Here is an 18,723-nt window from a genome sequence, read left to right on the forward strand (position 1 = left end):
CTCAGCGTTCAGGCTGCGGGTGAGGCTTTGTGTTCAGGGTCAGGGATGGAGCTAGGGATAGGGTTAGAATTCCGGTTAGGCCTAGGGTCAAGATTGGGGTACGGATACGTGTTAGGGGGCGGGAGCGTTGAATGGCGCGGCTTATCGTTAGGGTGGGCTTCTGGGTTCCGGCTGCAGGTGAGGCATAGGGTTCAGGGTAAGGTTTGGACTTCGGGTTAGGGTTAGGCTCCCGGTGAGTCCTAGGGTCGCTATTGCGGTACGGATATGTGTTAACGGGCGTTTTCGTTGCAGGGCGCGTCTTATCGTTAGCGTAGGCCTCAGGGTTCAGGCTGTGGGTGAGGCTTAGGGTTCAGGGTCAGAGTTGGAGCTGGGGTTTGGGTTAGGCTCTCGCTGAGGCCTAGGGTCGAGTTTGGCATACGGATACGTGTAAGGGGGTGTGTGCATTGCAGGACACGGCTGATCGTTAGGTTAGCACTCAGGGTTCAGGCTGCGGGTGAGGCTTAGGTTTCATGGTCAGGGTTGGAGCTAGGGTTAGGGTTAGGCTCCTGGTGAGGCCAGGGTCGGGATTGTGGTATGGATACGTGTTAGGGGGCATGTGCATTGCAGGGCGCTGCTGATCGTTAGGGTAGGCCTCAGGGTTCAGGCTGCGCGTGAGGCTTAGAGGTCAAGTTCAGGGTTGGAGCTAGGGTTAGGGTTAGGCTCCCGGTGAAGCCTGGTGTGGAGATTGTGGTACGGATACGTGTTAGGGGTTGGTGCGTTTCAGGGCCCGGCTTATCCTTAGGGTAGGCCTCAGGGATCATGCTGTGGATGAGGCTTAGGGTTCAGGGTCAGGGTTGGAGCTAGGGTTAGGTTTAGTCTCCCGGTGAGGCCTTCGGTGGAGATTGGGGTACTGATACTTGTTAGGGGGCGTGTGCGTTTCAGGGTGCGGCTTATTGTTAGGGTAGGCCTCAGGGTTCAGGCTGCGGGTGAGGTTTAGGGTTTAGGGTCTGGGTTGGAGCTAGGGTTAGGTGTAGTCTCCCGGTGAGGCCTATGGTGGAGATTGGGTTACGGATACGTGTTAGGGGGCATGTGCATTGCAGGGCATGGCTGATCGTTAGGGTATGCCTCAGGGTACAGGGTGCGTGTGAGGCTTAGTGGTCATGGTCAGGGTTGGAGCTAGGGTTAGTGTGAGGCTCCCGGTGAGGCCTAGGGTGGAGATTGGGGTACGGATACGTGTTTGGGGTCATGTGCATTGCAGGGCGCGGCTTATCATTAGGGTAGTCCTCAGCGTTCAGACTGCGGGTGAGGCTTTGTGTTCAGTGTCAGGGATGGAGCTAGGGTTAGGGTTTGAATTCCGGTTAGGCCTTGGGTCAAGATTGTGGTATGGATATGTGTTAGGATGCGTGTGTGTTGCAGGGCGCGGCTTATCGTTAGGGTAGGCCTCACGTTCAGGCTGCGGGCGAGGCTTAGGTTTAGGTGTCAGTGTTGGAGCTAGGGTTAGGTTTAGGCTCCCGGTGAGGCCTTCGGTCGAGATTGGGGTACGAATACGTGTTAGGGGCCATTTGGGTTGCAGGGCGCAGCTTATCGTTAGGGTAGGCCTCAGGGTTCCGGCTGCGGGTGAGGCTTAGTGTTCTGGGTCAGGGTTGGAGCTAGGGTTAGGGTTACGCTATCGCTGAGGCCTAGGGTCGAGATTTGGGTACGGATACGTGTTAGGGGGCGTGTGCATTGCAGGGCACGGCTGATCATTAGGGTTCAGGCTGCGTGTGAGGCTTCGGGTTCAGGGTAAGGGTTGCACTTAGCTTTAAGGTTAGGCTCCCGGTGAGGCCTAGGTTCGTGATTGGGGTACGGATATGTGTTAGGGGGCGTTTTTGTTGCAGGGCGTGGCTTATCGTTAGGGTTGGTCTCAGGGTTCAGGCTGCGGTTGACGCTTACGGTTCAGGGCCAGAGTTGGAGCTACAGTTAAGGTAACGCTCTCGCTGAGGCCTAGGGTCGAGATTGGGGTACGTATACGTTTTAGGGGGCGTGTGCATTGCAGGGCATGGCTGATCGTTAGGGTCGGCCTCAGGGTTCAGGCTGTGGGTGAGGCTTAGGGTTCATGATCAGGGTTGAACCTAGGTTTAGGGTTAGGATCCCGGTGAGGCCTAGGGTCGCGATTGGGGTACGGATATGTGTTAGTGGGCGTTTTTGTTGCAGTGCGTTCCTTATCGTTAGGGTAGGCCTCAGGGTTCAGGCTGCGTGTGAGGCTTAGGGTCCAGGGTCAGGGTTGGAGATAGGGTTAGGGTGAGGGTCCCACTTAGGCCTAGGGTCGAGATTGGGGTACAGATACGTGTTAGGGGGCGTGTGCATTGCAGGGCACAGCTGATCGTTAGGGAAGGCCTCAGGGTTCAGGCTGCGTGGGAGGCTTAAGGTTCATGGTCAGGGTTGGAGCTAGGGTTAGGGTTAGGCTCCCGGTGAGGCCTAGGGTCGAGATTTTGGTATGGATTCGTGTTAGGGGGTGTGTGCATTGCAGGGCGTGGCTTATGGTTAGGGCAGGCATAAGGGTTAAGGCTGTGGGTGAGGCTTAGGGTTCAGGGTAAGGGTTGGACTTAGGGTTAGGGTTAGGCTTCCGGTGAGGCCTAGGGTCGCGATTGGTGTACAGATATGTGTTAGGGGGCATTTTCGTTGCAGTGCGTGGCTTATCGTTAGGGTAGGCCTCACGGTTCAGGCTGCGGGTGAGGCTTAGTGTTCAGGGTCAGGGTTGGATCTAGGGTTAGGGTTAGGCTCCCGTTGAGGCCTAGGGTCGCGATTGGGGTACGGATATGTGTTAGTGGGAGTTTGTGTTGCAGGGCGCGGCTTATCGTTAGGGTAAGCCTCAGGGTTCAGGTTGCAGGTGAGGCTTAGGGTTCAGGTTAATGGTTGGAGATAGGGTTAGGGTGAGGCTTCCGCTGAGGCCTAGGTTCGAGATTGGTGTACGGATACTTGTTAGGGGGCGTGTGCGTTGCAGGGCGCCGCTTATCGTTAGGTTAGGCCTCAGGGTTTAGGCTGCGGTTTAGGCTTAGCGTTCAGGGTGAGAGTTGGAGCTAGGGTTAGGGTTGGGCTCCCGGTGAGGCTTTGGGTCGAGATTGTGTTACAGAAACGAGTTAAGGGGCGTGTGCATTGCAGGGCGTGGCTGATCGTTAGGGTAGGCCTCAAGTATCGGGTTGCTGGTGAGGCTTATTGTTCAGGGTCAGGGTTGGAGCTAGAGTTAGGGTTATGATCCCGGAGAGGCTTTGGGTCGAGATTGGGGTAGGGATACGTGTTAAGGGACGTGTTCCTTGCAGGGCACGGCTAAACGTTAGGGTAGGCCTCAGGTTTCAGCCTGCGGATGAGGCTTAGATTTCAGGGTCAGGGTTGGAGCTCGGGTTGGGGTTAGACTCCTGGTGAGGCCTGGTTTGAGATTGGTGTACGGAAACATGTTTGGGGGCGTGTGCATTGCAGGGTGCCGCTTATCGTTAGTTTAGGCCTCAGGGTTCAGGCTGCGGGTGAGGCTTTTGGTTAAGGGTCATGGTTGGAGCTAGGGTTAGGGTTAGACTCCCAGTGAGGTTTAGGGTAGAAATTTGGGTACGGATACGTGTAAGGGGGCGTGTGTGTTTCTGGGCGTGGCTTATCATTTGGGTAGGCCTCAGGGTTCAGACTGCGGGTGAGGCTTAGTGTTCAGGGTAAGGGTTGGACTTAGGGTTAGGTTTAGGCTCCCGGTGAGGCCTAGGGTCGAGATTGGGCTACGGATATGTGTAAGGGGGCATGTGAGTGGCACGGCGCGGTTTATCGTTAGAGTAAGCCTCAGGGTTCAGACTGCAGATGAGGCTTAGGTTTCAGGGACATGGTTGGAGCTCGGGTTAGGGTTAGGCTCCCGGTGAGGCCTAGGGTTGTGATTGTGGTACGGATACTTGTTAGGGGGCGTGTGGGTTGCAGGGCGCCACTTTTCGTTAATGTAGGCCTCAGGGTTCAGGCTGCAGGTGAGGCTTAGCGTTCAGGTTCAGTGTTGGAGCTAGGGTTAGTGTTAGGCTCCCGGTGAGGCCTAGGGTCGAGATTGGGGTACGAATACGTGTAAGGGGCATGTGAGTTGCCCGGCGTGGCTAATCGTTAGCTTAGGCCTCAGGGTTCTGACTGTGGGTGAGGCTTAGGGTTCAGGGTGAGAGTTGGAGCTAGGGTTAGTGTTCAAGTTCTTGTGAGGCTTTGGGTCGAGATTGGGGTACGCATACGTGTTAGGAGGCGTGTTTGTTGCAGGGCATGGGTTATCGTTAGGGTAGGCCTAAGGGTTCAGGCTGCGGGTGAGGCTAAGGGTTCAGGGTCAGAGTTGAAGCTAGGGTTAGGTTTAGGCTCCAGGTGAGGATTCGGGTCCAGATTGGGGTACGGATACGTGTTAGGGGGCGTGTGCGTTGCAGGGCGTGGCTTATCGTTAGTGTAGGACTCAGGGTTCAGTCTTCCTGTGAGTCTTAAGGGTCAGGGTCAGGGTTCGAGCTAGCGTTAGCGTTTGGCTCCCGGTGAGGCTTAGGGTCGAGATTGGCGTACGGATACATGTTAGGGGGAGTGTGCATTGCAGGGCGCAGCTTAACGTTACGGTAGGCCTCAGGGTTCAGGTTGCGTGTGAGGCTTAGGCTTCAGGGTGAGGTTTGGAGATAGGATTAGGGTTAGGCTCCAACTGAGGCCTGGTCCGAGATTGGGGTATGGATACGTGTTATGGGGAGTGTGCTTTGCAAGGCGTGGCTCATCGTTAGGGTAGGGCTCAGGGTTGTGGCAGTGGGTGAGGCTTAGGGTTCAGGATAAGTGTTGGAATTAGGGTTAGGTTTAGGTTCCTGGTCACGCCTAGGGTCGAGATTGGGCTACGGATATGTGTTAGGGGGCGTTGTTTTTGCAGGGCGCGGCTTATCGTTAGGGTAGCCCTCAGGGTTCAGGCTGCAGGTGAGGCTTAGGGTTCAGGGTCAGGGTTTGAGCTAGGGTTAGGTTTAGGCTCCCGGTGAGGCCTTCGGTGGAGATTGGGGTACGGATACGTGTTAGAGGCTTTGTGCATTGCAGGGCACGGCTTATCGTTAGGGTAGGACTCACGTTCAGGCTGCGGGTGCGGGTGATGATTAGGGTTCAGGGTCGGGGTTTGAGCTAGGATTAGGGTTAGGCTCTTGCTGAATCCTACTGTCGAGATTGGGTTACGGATACGTGTTAGGGGGCGTGTTCATTGCGGGGCACGGCTGATCATTAGGGTAGGCCTCAGCGTACAGGGAGCGGGTGAGGCATAGTTGTCACGGTCAGGGTTGGAGCTAGGTTTAGTGTTAGGCTCCCGATGAGGCCTAGGGTGGAGATTGTGGTAAGGATATGTGTTAGGGGGCGTGTGTGTTGCAGGGTGCGGCTTATCGTTAGGGTAAGCCTCCGGGTTCAGGCTGCGGGTGAGGCTTAGTGTTCAGAGTCAGGTTTGGAGCTAGGGTTAGGGTTATGCTCCCGGTGAGGCGTAGGGTCGAGATTGGGATACGGATACGTGTTAGGGGGCGTGTGCATTGCAGGGCGTGGCTTATCGTTAGTGTAGGCCTCAGGGTTCAGTCTTCCTGTCAGGCTTAAGGTTCAGGGGCAGGGTTCGAGGTAGCATTAGCGTTCGGCTCCCGGTGAGGCGTAGGGTCGAGATTGGGGTACGGATACGTGTCAGGGGGCGTGTGTGCTGCAGGGCGCGGCTTATCGGTAGGGTAAGCCTCATGTATCGGGCTGGGAGTGAGGCTTACTGTTCAGGGTCAGGGTTGGAGCTAGGGTTAGGGTTATGCTCCCGGTGAGGCTTTGGGTCGAGATTGGGGTACGGATACATGTTAGGGGGCGTGTGAGTTTCAGGGCGCGGCTTATCGTTAGGGTAGGCCTCAGGTTTCAGGATGCAGGTGAGGCTTAGGGTTCAGTGTATCGGTTGGACTTAGGGTTAGGGTTAGGCTCGCGGTGAGGCCTAGGTTCTAGAGTGGGGTACGGATATGTGTTAGGGGGCGTTTTCGTTGCCGGGTGCGGCTTATCCTTAGCGTAGGCCTCAGGTTTCAGGCTGCAGGTGAGGCTTACGGTTCAGTCAGGGTTGGAACTAGGGTTAGGTTTAGGCTTCTGGTGAGGCTTAGGGTCGAGATTGGGGTACGGATACGTGGTAGGGGGCGTTTTTGTTGCAGGGTGCGGCTTATCCTTAGCGTAGGCCTCAGGGTTCAGGCTGCGGGTGATGCATAGGGTTCAGGGTCAGGGTTGGAACTAGGGTTAGGTTTAGGCCTCTGGTGAGGCTTAGGGTCGAGATTGTGGTACTGATACGTGGTAGGGGGCGTGGGCGTTGCAGGGCGCGGCTTATCTGTAGTGTAGGCCTCAGGGTTCAGTCTTCCTGTGAGGCTTAGGGTTCAGGGTCAGTGTTGGAGCTTGCGTTAGCGTTCGGCTCGCTGTGAGGCCTAAGGTCGAGATTGGGATACGGATACGTGTTAGGGGGCGTGTGCGTTGCAGGGCGTGGCTTATCGTTACAGTAGGCCTTAGGGTTCAGGCTGCGGGTGAGGCTTAGTTTTCAGGGTCAGGTTTGGAGCTAAGGTTAGGTTTAAGCTCCCGGTGAGGCCAAGGGTCGAGATTGGGGTACGGATACGTGTTAGTGGGCGTGTGTGTTGCATAGCGCCGCTTATCTTTAGGTTAGGCCTCAGGATTCAGGCTGCAGTTGAGGATTACTGTTCAGGGTGAGAGTTGGAGCTAGGGTTAGGGTTAGGCTTCCGGTGAGGCTTAGGGCCGAGATTGGGGTATTGATACGTGTTAGGGGGCGTGTGCGTGGCAGGGCGCGGCTTATCGTTAGTGTAGGCCTCAGAGTTCAGTCTTCCTGTGAGGGTTATGGTTCAGGGTCAGGGTTTGAGCTAGAGTTAGCGTTCAGCTCGCGGTGAGGCCTAGGGTCGAGATTCGGGTACAGATAAGTGTTAGGGGGCGTTTGCGTTGCAGGGAGTGGCTTATCGATAGGGTAGGCCTCAGGGTTCAGGCTGGGGATGAGGCTTAGGTTTCAGGGTCAGGCTGGGAGCTAGGGTTAGGGTTAGGCTCCCTCTGAGGCCTAGGTTCGAGATTGGGGTACGGATACGTGTTAGGGGGCGTTTGCGTTGCAGGGCGCGACTTAACATTAGGGTAGGCCTCAGGGTTCAGGCTGCAGGTGAGACTTAGTGTTCAGGGTCACGTTTGGAGCTAGGGATAGGTTTAGGCTCGCCGTGAGGCTTTGGGTCGAGATTGGGGTACGGATACGTGTTAGGGGGCGTGTTCATTGCAGGGCGTGGCTGATCGTTAGGGTAGGCCGCAGGTATTGGGCTGTTGGTCAGGCTTAGATTTCAGGTTCAGGGTTGGAGCTACGGTTAGTGTTAGACTCCCGGTGAGGCTTACGGTTGAAATTGGGGTACGGATACGTGTTAGGGGGTGTGTGCGTTGGAGGGCGTGTCTTATCGTTAGGGTAGGCCTCAGGGTTCAGGATGCTGGTGCGGCTTAGTGTTCAGGGTAACGGTTGGACTTAGGGTTAGGTTTAGGATCCCAGTGCGGCCAAGGGTCGACATTGGCGTAAGTATATGTGTTACAGGGCGTTTTTTTGCAGGGCGAGGCTTCTCGTTCGGGTAGGCCTCAGGGTTCAGACTGCGGGTGAGGCTTAGGGTTCAGGGTCTGGGTTGGATTTAGGGCTTTGGTCAGGCTCCCGGTGAGGCTTAGGGTCGAGATTGGTGTATGGGTACGTGTTAGGGGGTGTGTGCGTTGCAGGGCACGGCTTATATTTAGGGTAGGCCTCAGGGTTCCGTCTTCCGGTTAGGCTTAGGGTTCAGGGTCAGGGTTGGAGCTAGGGTTAGCGTTAGGGTCCCAGTGAGGCCTAGAGTCGAGATTGGGGTACGGATACGTGTAAGGGAGCGTGTGAGTTGCATGGCGTGGCTTTTCGTTAGAGTAGGCCTCAGGGTTCAGGCTGAAGATGAGGCTTAGAGTTCAGGGTCAGGGTTGGAGCTAGGGTTAGGTTTATGCTATCTCTGAGGCCTAGGGTCGAGTTTGGAGTACGGATACGTGTTAGGGGGCGTGTGCATTTCAGGGCACGGCTAATCGTTAGGGTAGCCCTCAGGGTTCAGGCTGTGGGTGAGGCTTAGAGTTCATGGTCAGGGTTGGAGCTAGTGTTAGGGGTAGGCTCCTGGTGAGGCCAGGGTCGAGATTGTGGTACGGATACGTGTTAGGCGGCATGTGCATTGAAGGGCGCTGCTGATCGTTAGGGTAGGCCTCAGGGTTCAGGCTGCGGGTGAGGCTTAGGGTTCATGGTCAGGGCTGGAGCTAGGGTTAGGGTTAGGCTCCTGGTGATGCCTAGGGTCGAGATTGTGGTACGGATACGTGTTAGGGGGCGTGTGCATTGCAGGGCACGGCTGATCTTTAGGGTAGGCCTCAGGGTTCAGGCTGCGGGTGAGGCTTAGTGGTCATGGTCAGGGTTGGAGCTAGGGTTTGGTTTAGTCTCCCGGTGAGGACTTCGGTGGAGATTCGGGTACGGAAACGTGTTAGGGAGCGTGTGCGTTGCATGGCGCGGCTTATCCTTAGGGTGGGCCTCTGGGTTCCGGCTGCGGGTGAGGCATAGGGTTCAGGGTAAGGGTTTGACTTCGGGTTAGGGTAAGGCTCCCGGTGAGGCCTAGGTTCGCGATTGGGGTACGGATATGTGTTAACGGGGGTTTTCGTTGCAGGGCGCGGCTTATCGTGAGCGTAGGCCTCAGGGTTCAGGCTGTGGGTGAGGCTTAGGGTTCAGGGTCAGGATTGGAGCTAGGGTTAGGGTTAGGCTCTCGCTGAGGCCTAGGGTCGAGTTTGGAGTACGGATAGGTGTTAGCGAGCGTGTGCATTGCAGGGCACGGCTGATCGTTTGGGTAGCCCTCGGGGTTCAGGCTGCGGGTGAGACTTCGGGTTCATGGTCAGGGTTGGAGCTAGGGTTAGGGTTAGGCTGCTGGTGAGGCCAGGGTCGAGATTGTGGAACGGATACGTGTTAGGGGGCATGTGCATTGCAGGGCGCTGCTGATCGTTAGGGTAGGCCTCAGGGTTCAGGCTGCGCGTGAGGCTTAGGGGTCAAGGTCAGGGTTGGAGCTAGGGTTAGGGTTAGGCTCCCGGTGAAGCCTGGGGTGGAGATTGTGGTACGGATACGTGTTAGGGGTTGGTGCGTTTCAGGGCCCGGCTTATCCTTAGGGTAGGCCTCAGGGATCATGCTGTGGATTAGGCTTAGGGTTCAGGGTCAGGGTTGGAGCTAGGGTTAGGTTTAGTCTCCCGGTGAGGCCTTCGGTGGAGATTGGGGTACTGATACTTGTTAGGGGGCGTGTGCGTTTCAGGGCGCGGCTTATTGTTAGGGTAGGCCTCAGGGTTCAGGCTGCGGGTGAGGTTTAGGGTTTAGGGTCTGGGTTGGAGCTAGGGTTAGGTGTAGTCTCCCGGTGAGGCCTATGGTGGAGATTGGGGTACGGACACGTGTTAGGGTGCGTGTGGGTTGCAGGGCATGCCTGATGGTTAGGGTAGGCCTCAGGGTTCATGCTGCTGGTGAGGCTTAGTGTTCATGGTCAGGGTTGGAGCTAGGGTTATGGTTAGTCTCCCGGTGAGGCCTGTGGTCGGGATTGTGGTACGGGTACCTGTTAGGGCACGTGTGCGTTTCAGGGCGCGGTTTATCGTTAGGGTAGGCATCAGGGTTCAGGCTGCGGGTGAGGCTTAGTGTTCAGTGTCAGGGTTGGAGCTAGGGTTAGATTTTGTCTCGCGGTGAGGCCTATGGTGGAGATTGGGGTACGGATACGTGTTAGGGGGCATGTGCGTTGCGGGGCACAGCTTAGCGTTAGTGTATGCCTCAGGGTTCAGCCTGTGGGTGAGGCTTAGGTTTCAGGGTAAGGGTTGGACTTAGGGTTAGGGTTAGGTTCCCAGTGAGGCCTAGGGTCGCGATTGCTGTACGGATATGTGTTAGGGGGCGTTTTCGTTGCAGGGCACGGCTTATCGTTAGGGTAGGACCCATTTCAGGCTGTCGGTAAGGCTTCGAGTTCCGGGTCAGGGTTGGAGCGAGAGTTAGGGTTAGGCTCTCGCTGAGTCCTATGGTCGAGATTGGGTTACGGATACGTGTTAGGGGGCGTGTGCATTGAAGGGCACGGCTGATCGTTAGGGTAGGCCTCATGGTTCAGGCTGCGGGTGAGGTTTAGGGTTCAGAGTCTGGGTTGGAGCTAGGGTTAGGGTTAGGCTCCTGGTGAGGCCTATGGAGGAGATTGCGGTAGGGATAAGGGTTAGGGTTCGTGTGCGTTCCAGGGCGCTGCTTATCACTAGGTTAGGCCTCAGGTTCAGGCTGCTGGTGAGGCTTAGGGTTCAGGGTAATGTTTGGATGTAGGGTTAGGGTTAGGTTCCCGCTGTGGCCTACGATGGAGATTGGGGTACGGATACGTGTTAGGGGGTGTGTGGGTTTCAGGGCGCGGCTTATCGTTAGGGTAGGCCTCAGGGTTCAGGCTGCGGGCGAGGCTTAGTGTTCAGGGTAAGGGTTGGACTTAGGGTTAGGTTTAGGCTCCCGGTGAGGCCTAGGGTCGAGATTGGGCTAAGGATATGTGTAAGGGGGCGTGTGAGTGGCACGGCGCGGTTTATCGTTAGAGTAAGCCTCAGGGTTCAGACTGCAGATGAGGCTTAGGTTTCAGGGACATGGTTGGAGCTCGGGTTAGGGTTAGGCTCCCGGTGAGGCCTAGGGTTGTGATTGTGGTACGGATACTTGTTAGGGGGCGTGTGGGTTGCAGGGCGCCACTTTTCGTTAACGTAGGCCTCAGGGTTCAGGCTGCAGGTGAGGCTTAGCGTTCAGGTTCAGTGTTGGAGCTAGGGTTAGTGTTAGGCTCCCGGTGAGGCCTAGGGTCGAGATTGGGGTACGAATACGTGTAAGGGGCATGTGAGTTGCCCGGCGTGGCTAATCGTTAGCTTAGGCCTCAGGGTTCTGACTGTGGGTGAGGCTTAGGGTTCAGGGTGAGAGTTGGAGCTAGGGTTAGTGTTCAAGTTCTTGTGAGGCTTTGGGTCGAGATTGGGGTACGCATACGTGTTAGGAGGCGTGTTCGTTGCAGGGCGTGGGTTATCGTTAGGGTAGGCCTAAGGGTTCAGGCTGCGGTTGAGGCTAAGGGTTCAGGGTCAGAGTTGAAGCTAGGGTTAGGTTTAGGCTCCAGGTGAGGATTCGGGTCCAGATTGGGGTACGGATACGTGTTAGGGGGCGTGTGCGTTGCAGGGCGTGGCTTATCGTTAGTGTAGGCCTCAGGGTTCCGTCTTCCTGTGAGTCTTAAGGGTCAGGATCAGGGTTCGAGCTAGCGTTAGCGTTCGGCTCCCGGTGAGGCTTAGGGTCAAGATTGGCGTACGGATACGTGTTAGGGGGAGTGTGCATTGCAGGGCGCAGCTTAACGTTACGGTAGGCCTCAGGGTTCAGGTTGCGTGTGAGGCTTAGGCTTCAGGGTGAGGTTTGGAGATAGGATTAGGGTTAGGCTCCAACTGAGGCCTGGTCCGAGATTGGGGTATGGATACGTGTTATGGGGAGTGTGCTTTGCAAGGCGTGGCTCATCGTTAGGGTAGGGCTCAGGGTTGTGGCAGTGGGTGAGGCTTAGGGTTCAGGATAAGTGTTGGAATTAGGGTTAGGTTTAGGTTCCCGGTCACGCCTAGGGTCGAGATTGGGCTACGGATATGTGTTAGGGGGCGTTGTTTTTGCAGGGCGCGGCTTATCGTTAGGGTAGCCCTCAGGGTTCAGGCTGCAGGTGAGGCTAGGGGTTCAGGGTCAGGGTTTGAGCTAGGGTTAGGTTTAGGCTCCCGGTGAGGCCTTCGGTGGAGATTGGGGTACGGATACGTGTTAGAGGCTTTGTGCATTGCAGGGCACGGCTTATCGTTAGGGTAGGACTCACGTTCAGGCTGCGGGTGCGGGTGATGATTAGGGTTCAGGGTCAGGGTTTGAGCTAGGATTAGGGTTAGGCTCTTGCTGAATCCTACTGTCGAGATTGGGTTACGGATACGTGTTAGGGGGCGTGTTCATTGCGGGGCACGGCTGATCATTAGGGTAGGCCTCAGCGTACAGGGAGCGGGTGAGGCATAGTTGTCATGGTCAGGGTTGGAGCTAGGTTTAGGGTTAGGCTCCCGATGAGGCCTAGGGTGGAGATTGTGGTAAGGATACGTGTTAGGGGGCGTGTGTGTTGCAGGGTGCGGCTTATCGTTAGGGTAAGCCTCCGGGTTCAGGCTGCGGGTGAGGCTTAGTGTTCAGAGTCAGGTTTGGAGCTAGGGTTAGGGTTATGCTCCCGGTGAGGCGTAGGGTCGAGATTGGGGTACGGATACGTGTCAGGGCGCGTGTGTGCTGCAGGGCGCGGCTTATCGGTAGGGTAAGCCTCATGTATCGGGCTGGGGGTGAGGCTTATTGTTCAGGGTCAGGGTTGGAGCTAGGGTTAGGGTTATGCTCCCGGTGAGGCTTTGGGTCGAGATTGGGGTACGGATATATGTTAGGGGGTGTGTGAGTTTCAGGGCGCGGCTTATCGTTAGGGTAGGCCTCAGGTTTCAGGATGCAGGTGAGGCTTAGGGTTCAGTGTATCGGTTGGACTTAGGGTTAGGGTTAGGCTCGCGGTGAGGCCTAGGTTCGAGAGTGGGGTACGGATATGTGTTAGGGGGCGTTTTCGTTGCAGGGCGCGGCTTATCCTTAGCGTAGGCCTCAGGTTTCAGGCTGCAGGTGAGGCTTACGGTTCAGTCAGGGTTGGAACTAGGGTTAGGTTTAGGCTTCTGGTGAGGCTTAGGGTCGAGATTGGGGTACGGATACGTGGTAGGGGGCATTTTTGTTGCAGGGTGCGGCTTATCCTTAGCGTAGGCCTCAGGGTTCAGGCTGCGGGTGATGCATAGGGTTCAGGGTCAGGGTTGGAACTAGGGTTAGGTTTAGGCTTCTGGTGAGGCTTAGGGTCGAGATTGTGGTACTGATACGTGGTAGGGGGCGTGTGCGTTGCAGGGCGCGGCTTATCTGTAGTGTAGGCCTCAGGGTTCAGTCTTCCTGTGAGGCTTAGGGTTCAGGGTCAGTGTTGGAGCTTGCGTTAGCGTTCGGCTCGCTGTGAGGCCTAAGGTCGAGATTGGGATACGGATACGTGTTAGGGGGCGTGTGCGTTGCAGGGCGTGGCTTATCGTTACAGTAGGCCTTAGGGTTTAGGCTGCGGGTGAGGCTTAGTTTTCAGGGTCAGGTTTGGAGCTAAGGTTAGGTTTAAGCTCCCGGTGAGGCCAAGGGTCGAGATTGGGGTACGGATACGTGTTAGTGGGCGTGTGCGTTGCATAGCGCCGCTTATCTTTAGGTTAGGCCTCAGGATTCAGGCTGCAGTTGAGGATTACTGTTCAGGGTGAGAGTTGGAGCTAGGGTTAGGGTTAGGCTTCCGGTGAGGCTTAGGGCCGAGATTGGGGTATTGATACGTGTTAGGGGGCGTGTGCGTTGCAGGGCGCGGCTTATCGTTAGTGTAGTCCTCAGGGTTCAGTCTTCCTGTGAGGGTTAGGGTTCAGGGTCAGGGTTTGAGCTAGAGTTAGCGTTCGGCTCGCGGTGAGGCCTAGGGTCGAGATTCGGGTACGGATACGTGTTAGGGGCGTTTGCATTGCAGGGCATGGCTTATCAATAGGGTAGGCCTCATGGTTCAGGCTGCGGGTGAGGCTTAGGTTTCAGGGTCAGGCTGGGAGCTAGGGTTAGGGTTAGGCTCCCTCTGAGGCCTAGGTTCGAGATTGGGGTACGGATACGTGTTAGGGGGCGTTTGCGTTGCAGCGCGCGACTTAACATTAGGGTAGGCCTCAGGGTTCAGGCTGCGGGTGAGACTTAGTGTTCAGGGTCAGGTTTGGAGCTAGGGATAGGTTTAGGCTCCCCGTGAGGCTTTGCGTCGAGATTCGTGTACGGATACGTGTTAGGGGGCGTGTTCATTGCAGGGCGTGGCTGATCGTTAGGGTAGGCCGCAGGTATTGGGCTGTTGGTCAGGCTTGGATTTCAGGGTCAGGGTTGGAGCTACGTTTAGGGTTAGACTCCCGGTGAGGCTTACGGTCGAGATTGGGGTACGGATACGTGTTAGGGGGCGTGTGCGTTGGAGGGCGTGGCTTATCGTTAGGGTAGGCCTCAGGGTTCAGGCTGCTGGTGAGGCTTAGTGTTCAGGGTAATGGTTGGACTTAGGCTTAGGTTTAGGATCCCAGTGCGGCCAAGGGTCGAGATTGGCGTACAGATATTTGTTACAGGGCGTTTTCTTTGCAGGGCGAGGCTTCTCGTTAGGCTAGGCCTCAGGGTTCAGACTGCGGGTGAGGCTTAGGGTTCAGGGTCTGGGTTGGATTTAGGGCTTTGGTCAGGCTCCCGGTGAGGCTTAGGTTCGAGATTGGTGTATGGATACGTGTTAGGGGGCGTGTGCGTTGCAGGGCGCGGCTTATAGTTAGGGTAGGCCTCAGGGTTCTGTCTTCCGGTTAGGCTTAGTGTTCAGGGTCAGGGTTGGACCTAGGGTTAGCGTTAGGGTCCCAGTGGGGCCTAGGGTCGAGATTGGGGTACGGATACGTGTAAGGGAGCGTGTGAGTTGCATGGTGGGGCTTATCGTTAGAGTAGACCTCAGGGTTCAGGCTGCGGATGAGGCTTAGGTTTCAGGGTCAGGGTTGGAGCTCAGGTTAGGGTTAGGCCTCCGGTGAGGCCTAGGGTTGAGATTGGGGTACGGATTCTTGTTTGGGGGCGTGTGGGTTGCAGGGCGCCACTTATCGTTAGCGTAGGCCTCAGGGTTCAGGCTGCAGGTTAGGCTTAGCGTTCAGGGTCAGAGTTGGAGCTACGCTTAGTGTTCGGTTCCCGGTTAGGCCTAGGGTCGAGTTTGGGGTACGGATACGTGTAAGGGGCGTCTCAGTTGCCCGGCGCGGCTTATCATTAGAGTAGGCCTCAGGGTTCAGGCTGAGGATTAGGCTTAGGTTTCAGGGTCAGGGTAGGAGCTCCGGTTAGGATTAGGCTCCCGGTGAGGCCTAGGGTCGAGATTGGGGTACGGATACATTTTAAGTCGCCTGTGCATTGCATGGCGTTGCTTATCGTTAGCTTAGGCCTCACGGTTCAGACTGCGGATGAGGCTTAGTGTTCAGGGTGTGAGTTGGAGCTAGGGTTAGGATTAGGCTTCTGGTGAGGCCTAGGGTCGAGATTGGGGTACAGAAACGTGTTAGGTGGCGTGTGCATTGCAGGGCGCGGTTTATCGTTAGGGTAGGCCTAAGGGTTCATGCTGCGGGTGAGGCTTAGGGTTCAGGGTCAGAGTTGAAGCTAGGGTTAGGTTTATGATCCCGGTGAGGATTTGGTTCGAGATTGGGATACGGATACGTGTTAGGGGGCGTGTGCATTGCAGGGCGTGGCTTATCGTTAGTGTAGGCCTCAGGGTTCAGTCTTCCTGTCAGGCTTAAGGTTCAGGGGCAGGGTTCGAGGTAGCATTAGCGTTCGGCTCCCGGTGAGGCGTAGGGTCGAGATTGGGGTACGGATACGTGTCAGGGGGCGTGTGTGCTGCAGGGCGCGGCTTATCGGTAGGGTAAGCCTCATGTATCGGGCTGGGAGTGAGGCTTACTGTTCAGGGTCAGGGTTGGAGCTAGGGTTAGGGTTATGCTCCCGGTGAGGCTTTGGGTCGAGATTGGGGTACGGATACATGTTAGGGGGCGTGTGAGTTTCAGGGCGCGGCTTATCGTTAGGGTAGGCCTCAGGTTTCAGGATGCAGGTGAGGCTTAGGGTTCAGTGTATCGGTTGGACTTAGGGTTAGGGTTAGGCTCGCGGTGAGGCCTAGGTTCGAGAGTGGGGTACGGATATGTGTTAGGGGGCGTTTTTGTTGCCGGGTGCGGCTTATCCTTAGCGTAGGCCTCAGGTTTCAGGCTGCAGGTGAGGCTTACGGTTCAGTCAGGGTTGGAACTAGGGTTAGGTTTAGGCTTCTGGTGAGGCTTAGGGTCGAGATTGGGGTACGGATACGTGGTAGGGGGCGTTTTTGTTGCAGGGTGCGGCTTATCCTTAGCGTAGGCCTCAGGGTTCAGGCTGCGGGTGATGCATAGGGTTCAGGGTCAGGGTTGGAACTAGGGTTAGGTTTAGGCCTCTGGTGAGGCTTAGGGTCGAGATTGTGGTACTGATACGTGGTAGGGGGCGTGGGCGTTGCAGGGCGCGGCTTATCGGTAGTGTAGGCCTCAGGGTTCAGTCTTCCTGTGAGGCTTAGGGTTCAGGGTCAGTGTTGGAGCTTGCGTTAGCGTTCGGCTCGCTGTGAGGCCTAAGGTCGAGATTGGGATAGGGATACGTGTTAGGGGGCGTGTGCGTTGCAGGGCGTGGCTTATCGTTACAGTAGGCCTTAGGGTTCAGGCTGCGGGTGAGGCTTAGTCTTCAGGGTCAGGTTTGGAGCTAAGGTTAGGTTTAAGCTCCCGGTGAGGCCAAGGGTCGAGATTGGGGTACGGATACGTGTTAGTGGGCGTGTGTGTTGCATAGCGCCGCTTATCTTTAGGTTAGGCCTCAGGATTCAGGCTGCAGTTGAGGATTACTGTTCAGGGTGAGAGTTGGAGCTAGGGTTAGGGTTAGGCTTCCGGTGAGGCTTAGGGCCGAGATTGGGGTATTGATACGTGTTAGGGGGCGTGTGCGTGGCAGGGCGCGGCTTATCGTTAGTGTAGGCCTCAGAGTTCAGTCTTCCTGTGAGGGTTATGGTTCAGGGTCAGGGTTTGAGCTAGAGTTAGCGTTCAGCTCGCGGTGAGGCCTAGGGTCGAGATTCGGGTACAGATAAGTGTTAGGGGGCGTTTGGGTTGCAGGGAGTGGCTTATCGATAGGGTAGGCCTCAGGGTTCAGGCTGGGGATGAGGCTTAGGTTTCAGGGTCAGGCTGGGAGCTAGGGTTAGGGTTAGGCTCCCTCTGAGGCCTAGGTTCGAGATTGGGGTACGGATACGTGTTAGGGGGCGTTTGCGTTGCAGGGCGCGACTTAACATTAGGGTAGGCCTCAGGGTTCAGGCTGCAGGTGAGACTTAGTGTTCAGGGTCACGTTTGGAGCTAGGGATAGGTTTAGGCTCGCCGTGAGGCTTTGGGTCGAGATTGGGGTACGGATACGTGTTAGGGGGCGTGTTCATTGCAGGGCGTGGCTGATCGTTAGGGTAGGCCGCAGGTATTGGGCTGTTGGTCAGGCTTAGATTTCAGGGTCAGGGTTGGAGCTACGGTTAGTGTTAGACTCCCGGTGAGGCTTACGGTTGAAATTGGGGTACGGATACGTGTTAGGGGGTGTGTGCGTTGGAGGGCGTGTCTTATCGTTAGGGTAGGCCTCAGGGTTCAGGATGCTGGTGCGGCTTAGTGTTCAGGGTAACGGTTGGACTTAGGGTTAGGTTTAGGATCCCAGTGCAGCCAAGGGTCGACATTGGCGTAAGTATATGTGTTACAGGGCGTTTTTTTGCAGGGCGAGGTTTCTCGTTAGGGTAGGCCTCAGGGTTCAGACTGCGGGTGAGGCTTAGGGTTCAGGGTCTGGGTTGGATTTAGGGCTTTGGTCAGGCTCCCGGTGAGGCTTAGGGTCGAGATTGGTGTATGGGTACGTGTTAGGGGGTGTGTGCGTTGCAGGGCGCGGCTTATATTTAGGGTAGGCCTCAGGGTTCCGTCTTCCGGTTAGGCTTAGGGTTTAGGGTCAGGGTTGGAGCTAGGGTTAGCGTTAGGGTCCCAGTGAGGCCTAGGGTCGAGATTGGGGTACGGATACGTGTAAGGGAGCGTGTGAGTTGCATGGCGTGGCTTTTCGTTAGAGTCGGCCTCAGGGTTCAGGCTGAAGATGAGGCTTAGAGTTCAGGGTCAGGGTTGGAGCTAGGGTTAGGTTTATGCTATCTCTGAGGCCTAGGGTCGAGTTTGGAGTACGGATACGTGTTAGGGGGCGTGTGCATTTCAGGGCACGGCTAATCGTTAGGGTAGCCCTCAGGGTTCAGGCTGTGGGTGAGGCTTAGAGTTCATGGTCAGGGTTGGAGCTAGTGTTAGGGGTAGGCTCCTGGTGAGGCCAGGGTCGAGATTGTGGTACGGATACGTGTTAGGCGGCATGTGCATTGAAGGGCGCTGCTGATCGTTAGGGTAGGCCTCAGGGTTCAGGCTGCGGGTGAGGCTTAGGGTTCATGGTCAGGGCTGGAGCTAGGGTTAGGGTTAGGCTCCTGGTGATGCCTAGGGTCGAGATTGTGGTACGGATACGTGTTAGGGGGCGTGTGCATTGCAGGGCACGGCTGATCTTTAGGGTAGGCCTCAGGGTTCAGGCTGCGGGTGAGGCTTAGTGGTCATGGTCAGGGTTGGAGCTAGGGTTTGGTTTAGTCTCCCGGTGAGGACTTCGGTGGAGATTCGGGTACGGAAACGTGTTAGGGGGCGTGTGCGTTGCATGGCGCGGCTTATCCTTAGGGTGGGCCTCTGGGTTCCGGCTGCGGGTGAGGCATAGGGTTCAGGGTAAGGGTTTGACTTCAGGTTAGGGTAAGGCTCCCGGTGAGGCCTAGGTTCGCGATTGGGGTACGGATATGTGTTAACGGGGGTTTTCGTTGCAGGGCGCGGCTTATCGTGAGCGTAGGCCTCAGGGTTCAGGCTGTGGGTGAGGCTTAGGGTTCAGGGTCAGGATTGGAGCTAGGGTTAGGGTTAGGCTCTCGCTGAGGCCTAGGGTCGAGTTTGGAGTACGGATACGTGTTAGTGAGCGTGTGCATTGCAGGGCACGGCTGATCGTTTGGGTAGCCCTCGGGGTTCAGGCTGCGGGTGAGACTTCGGGTTCATGGTCAGGGTTGGAGCTAGGGTTAGGGTTAGGCTGCTGGTGAGGCCAGGGTCGAGATTGTGGAACGGATA

This window comes from Kogia breviceps, chromosome 7, assembly GCF_026419965.1.
Source record: "Kogia breviceps isolate mKogBre1 chromosome 7, mKogBre1 haplotype 1, whole genome shotgun sequence".
NCBI lineage: Eukaryota > Metazoa > Chordata > Mammalia > Artiodactyla > Physeteridae > Kogia > Kogia breviceps.